The sequence below is a fragment of the Muscardinus avellanarius genome (genome assembly GCF_963383645.1).
Source record: "Muscardinus avellanarius genome assembly, chromosome: 2".
NCBI classification, from domain to species: Eukaryota; Metazoa; Chordata; class Mammalia; order Rodentia; family Gliridae; genus Muscardinus; species Muscardinus avellanarius.
Window position 1 is genome coordinate 55,557,333 of NC_137787.1, and position 6,670 is coordinate 55,564,002.

Consider the following 6,670-nt stretch of genomic DNA (forward strand, 5'->3'; position numbering starts at 1 on the left):
ATCCAGGGACAGAGGTACTGGGAGAATGACACGTTTATGGAAGAAGTGAGAATGGAAGTAATAATAAGTGAACTGGAATTAAGGGAAAGAAGAAAAGATGGAGTGAGCCAGCATTACTTTTTCTCCAGATAGAAAAGTTTTGGTAAAGGGTTGCTTGCATTTCCTTAACTCTCCAAAGACACCTCAGTCAAGTGAACTTTATCAAGGCCATATGGGGCTAGACACATAAACTTCATTCATTCATTCAGCCAAGTCGCTCTACTTCGTGCTGGTTCCCAGTCCAGAAGTGGAACAGATAATTAGAATTTTCCAGGTTGACAGGAAGGATAGTCTGGCCAAAATGAACAGAAAGAATGCCTCTCGTTTCTCGAGGCAAAACACAGAGTTCATGTGGACAAACACTTTTTAGTTGACTGGATCAAAGGGTGCTTTGTAGGAAGAGTTTGTTAGTGAAAACATAAGCATAAGAGTCCCCCAACTTTACAGCAATTCCCAGGGAATTGCTTGGAACGGGGAAGCTATGCTATATGTTAAAGGAGATTTCTTTTAGAATATTTAGTGTCTCAAAAATATCCTGAAGGCCCCCAAGCCAGTTGCTCGTAGGATTTGAATGGGGCTGGTAGACGGGGAGATAAAGATAGTGTGTTTTAGTAGCATCTTTTATAGAAGTAAAAGCCAACAAGGAAACTGGATTCTAATCATTCTGCTAAGTGTATGTGACCCTGCATAAGTTAGATGTTCTAACTTAATTTTTCTCATATGTAAAAGGAGGTTGTATCAAAGGTTGTACATCCCTTGCTCAAAAAGACCAGGAGTCTTCAGTAAATTTTGAGTCATAGAGTCCTCTTCAACAGAATATTTAGAAACTACTAAATGCTGGAGAAATTGGAGTGAAATATGGATTATGTGCTTGCCAGATTAACATGTAGTGGGGCATCCTGAAAATAGGTACAGAATGGGAAGTGGTGCTTTAAAGGAGTATACAGAATGCGAGTGGAACATTATTAACTATCAAGTAGTAGCTAGGAATTATTAATGCATCTTAGAATTTGGGGAGTTGGGACTATGGATTAGAAGAAGTAACATCGAACTGAATCCAGAGGGATCAACAGGCCCAGTGATATTATAGATAGTGTTCTTGGCAAAAACACCTGGAACTTCAGAGGTATGCAGTATTAATGCCTTCTATGGTGTTTAAGTCACCATAAAGAGAATGAATGGGTCCCTAAAGTTGGGGAGAGTAATGGCCTGTCCCCACAATGTCAGGTACCCAGCTCCCTCCCATCCACTGACTAAAGGTGTTGTTCAAGTGATTATTTCTTGCTTATAGTTCTCCTGTAAGGTAACAAAACATCACTACCTTGACTAGAAGCAATTTGTGAGGTACAAATTGTTTCTAATGTGAAGTTCTTCCTCATAGGACACTTTGTTCTGTACTTATTTTCCCTTATTTTTTTCTGTGTCTATCTTTGAAATCAGGGATCATGTTTTATAGGCACTCTTGAAGGCATATAAATTTTAATCTAACACTAATTATTTCATAATATGTATAAAAATTTCCATAAGGTTCCTCAAAGTGATATACCACAGAGGCAGACACCAGCTAACACAAGAAGACTGATTCCCCCTCCATCTCTTTTACTCCTTGTTGATAGGGTGTACTGCCAGACTCTCATTCACAATCCCGAGAGGACCCCAACTCTAATCACAACAGATATTAATGTAATTGCCTCTTCTCTTTTTTCCACCAAATGTTATAACCAAAACAGACCACTCATTATTATTAAGGACAGGCAAGGCAAGCCCCAGAATCCCTTACATCTGTCTAGTTTCCAATACATTTTTTCCTGAACCTTTCAGTGGATCTCAGTGTCACCTACTTATACAGGAATGAACACACACACATCAGCTACCTAAGAAGTCTTTAAATTGAATAAGTATATAGGTTAAAGTAGGGCTTATAGACCATAACTCACACAACATGGCCGGAAACATGCCTCTCATGTAATAGATGTAAAATAAAAACTAATTATTTGTTTAACTTTAGGGTTTTTGTTTCTTCCCACTTGATCCCTGTCATTTAACCCCCTTTTTGTTGTTGTTGTTGTTGTTGTTGTTTCTGATGCTTTTTAATTCCTTGTATCCTTCTTTCCTCTAGGTATAAAATTTTATCTTTCTACCCCTAAAAATGATTAGTTTACTAGAAAGAAATTTCTCAGCCAGCTATAGTTTACAGAGCCAAGTGTGGCATTGTTAATCCTGGTGCTTTTGGACCCCAGAATCACTGGACTGCTTAACATCCAGGTGTGCCTCAGGTGTCATGTGAAAAAGCCTGCTGGTGCCACACCAGAGGCTGGACACTAGGGACAAGAAGACTTGGAAGCCATGGTTAGACTTCAGGGTCTTCAGAACAGCTAACTCAGTCATCTCTTCTCTCTTTTCTTCTTTGACATAACTCTAGAGGAAGGTAATTCTAAAAAGGGCCATGTCTTTATTCTTTAAACAGCTCATACACATGAAACAAACACAAACACTTCAGTAGTGCAAAAGATATACGTAGAACAATTTTTAAAGATTTATTTTGCTTACTGAAAATATTTCAGCCTTGCTAGTTATCAAAGAAATGTGAGATACTGATCAAAAATAATAGGGATTATAATTACTATTGGGAAATTGGTTCAAGACACACACACACAAAAACCTTCCCATTGTCCATTTCCAGGAACAGTAAAAATCTAGAACAGTAAAAGCTGTTTAAAAAACAAGTTGAAAGTGTATCAAGAGCCTTAAACTGGACGTGGTGGTGCACACTCATAATCCCAGCATTTGTGAGGCTGAGACAGAAGGATCCCAGTTTGATGACAGCCTCAGCTACTTAATGAGGCCCTTTGCAAATCAATGAGACCCTGTTCCTAAAAAGAAGAATAAAAAATATGGCTGGGGGTGTAGCTCGAAGGTAGAATGCCTCTGGGTTCCATCTCCAGTATCACACACACACACAAAAAAAAAAAGAGCCTTAAATATAGTCACAACCTTTTACCAATTTTCTCTACTTTAAGAGATGTATCTTAAGGAAACATTCCATAAAGTGGAGAAAATAAAATTGAAAATGTCTAACAACAGGATAATGATTGCAAACTGATTCACCTCTGTAATGAAATTTGCAGTTATGTAAATAATAGGTGAGCCAGGCAAGGTGGCGCATACTGGTAATCCTGGTACTTGGGAGGCTGAGACAGGAGAATCACAGGTTCAAGGCCAACCTCAGCAACTTAGCAAGGCCCTCAGAAACGTAGAGAGATCCTGTTTCAAATAAAAATTAAAATCGGGCTGGATGTGTAGAATGTCCCTGGGTTCAATCCCTGGTACTATAAAAATAATATGTAAATAAATAAATAAATAAATAAATGTGATTAGTAGGCAAAAATAAAAAACATTATGATTTTAATCTGATATTAAAGCCTAAGTAGTCTCCAGCACAGAGTAAGCATTCAACAAATATTGTTGGATGAATATGCACCGTAACTTTACAGCAAGCAAAGCAAAAATGTCTAAAAGGAAAATACTCCATGTGGTTAATTATATTTTAGAGTGACTAAGAATAACCTTTTTTCTTTTGTGCCCAGTATTTTCCTAGTTTTCTTTAATGAGCGAGTACCACTATTATGAAGAAGAGAAAAAAGATGTAAATATATGCTATTTTGTTTTAATAGAGTTTTTTGGTATGTTTTTATAAATTCAAGAAAGAGGATGAAAGTAGAATTTGTCAAAATGTTAAAGCTGATATAAGAAAATACTTTTTTTTTTTTTTTTTTTTTTTGGCAGTACTAGGGATTGAATCCAGAGACATTCTACCTCGGAGCTACCCCCAGACCTATTTTCTAATCTTTATTTTGGAACATGGTCTCGCTAAATTGTGTAGGGCTTCACTCAGTAGCTGAGGCTGGCCATGAGCCTACAGTTCTCCTGTCTAAACCTCCCAAGTACTGGGATTACAAGAGTGAGCCACCATGCCTGACTGGAAGACTGTTTTTTAAATCCTGAAAAGACAGATGAGAATACTCCACAGTAAATAAAATAATAAGCTCTGGGAAATAAGTAACTAAAAGATAACTTCATATGCGACAGATGAGACTTAATCTAAAACACACAGAAAAGAAGGATTGTAGTTAATGATATTAAGGTAACTACTGCCAACATGGAAAAAAATCACTTAAAATCATGCCTTTTATCATGCATCAACATAAAGAGTTGTTTTTAAAAAGTCACTTCTTAGAAAGACTAGAATAATATAAATACTTAATATAAATAGGAGTAATTATTTAGTATATTAAAAAGCAACAAAAGCTAGGTATGACGGCCCACATCTATAACCCTAGTACTGGGAGGCTAAGACAGGAAGATCACAGTTTCAAGGCCAGCATAAAGTAACTTAGCAATACCTTATTTTAAATGAAGAAAAAAACAGGATGGGGGATGTCGCTCAATGGTAGGGTACTCCTGAGTTCAATGCCTAGCACTAAAAAATAAAATTACAGGAGCAACCATGTATTTGACAAGGTACAAATTTGAATCCGCAATATGCCTTCCTAAACACATACACACAAAATTAAAACCACAGACTTTAGGAAATGGTTTGTACTATGAGGGATTAGTATGTATCCAAGACAGTTCTGAATAGGGTTATGAAAATATCAAAACACAGAGAAAAAAACATATCAAAAATTTAAGGTTATTAAACTATATACAAAAGCATCCTTTTTCCTTAAAATTTTAAGGAATGCAGATTAAAACAAGGTAGAATGTTTTTTCCCTACAAAATTTACACATTTAAAAACTGTGTAATGCCAAATACCTGTGAGACTATTATGAGAAGGGCACTTTCCTATATTGGTGGTAGGGTAATACATTACCTATATTGCTGGTAGGATATATAATGTAAATTGATAGAACCTTTTTGGAAAGCAATTTGGCAATGGGTGTCAAGAGTCATAAAAATATTCATACCCTTTAACCTAGTAATTCTACTTCTGGAAATCTATCCTAAGGAAATAACCCAGAATATTTAATTCCATATGCCTGACAATGTATATTCCAAAGTAATTTATACCATATAAAAATGAAAACCATTCAAATTGTACAACATAAGAGCCATGCCTTAATAAATTATGATGTATTCATTTGATAAAATATGATACAACTATCTGCCGGGTGTGGTGGCGCACGCTTGTAATCCCTGCGCTTGGGAGGCAGAGACAGGAGGATCGTGCTGGTTCGAAGCCAACCGTGCTGGCTTACTAGACCCTGTTTCCAAATAAAAACATAAAAGGTCTGGGAGAGTAGCCCGGAGGTAGAAGGGATTCCGGGAACCCCAGTACCACCCAAAAAAAAAAAAATATATATATATATATATATGTGTGTGTGTGTGTGTGTGTGTGTATTATACAGCCATCATTTTATCATCAATTTCTCTGCTGATAAATTATTTCCTGTAAGTTCAGCTCTTGTCCTGCTTAGTTAAGACTAACAAGAGATGTATACCATTTTCTTAACTGATTTTTTACCTAACGTCACTTAAATTTTTCTGAGATGTTTTACAGAATCTCAGGTTAAAATCAGGTTAGGTGTATGATTTTTGCTTCGGAAAACAAAATTGTATACACAATGATTTTGTGAGAAAATATATAAAAGAGATTTGGAAAAATATGCAAATAATCATTTTGGATTATGAAGCCTGTTTACTTGTTATTCTGGCTAGATCTTCTGTATTGTACACATAGTTATTTAATTGGGGAAAAGACTCAATAATGAGCAATATGCTTTCATTTGGTGCTGCAAATAAAATAGTTTAGTTTGACATTGTAAACATGTTTATATTCTAGTGAATATCTTTAGAACTAAGGAAAAAATCTAAATATTTTATATGGATAATGTTTCCATGTCTAGAGTAATAATTTAGGTTTTTTCAGGTCCATTCTAGAGCTACATCATAAGTTACAAAAGATGGCAAAGGTATGTTAGTAAAATTTCAAGGTGCATATGATCTTAATTTCTTTGGTTTGTAACATCCCCAAAGAACTCTGATAAAGTGAATATGGCAGAGTGTTTTAAGTGGGTTAAAACAAACACCATAAATAATTTTGAGTAAGAATACATACTCGTGCGTGTGTGTGTATGTGTGTCTGAACGTGTACATGTGCATGCACTAGAAATAGGGAACAAATCCAACTCAGGCTCATCAGGTAATGACTATTTGGTACCAACATTTATAATCCAGAAAGAGGATGTTGAGGTACTAGGCTGTGTTGACAAAACTGAGGGTCAAAGACACTAAATGGCTTCCCTAGCTAGCTTCTGACAGAATAGTAGGCAGAAGTTTGGAATTCTGTCCTCTTTTCATGATTCTCTCATATCTATTTTGGCAGAGTCCAGTCTCTTAAGTCACCAGGGTGTCATCAGGAAGTTCTTGGAAATCTGACATCTTTTCTCACTCTTGTCCATACACATGAAAGAGATTGTTTTTGATATGGAAATACATATTTGGTAATATTGTTATAACAATTCATATATAATACTTATCGCAGTTTGTAAATAAATATTTGTGTGACTATTTCTTTAATATTTTTCTCCCCTACTAAAATTAAGAGAGGGTCTCCCTCTCTCTTTCTCT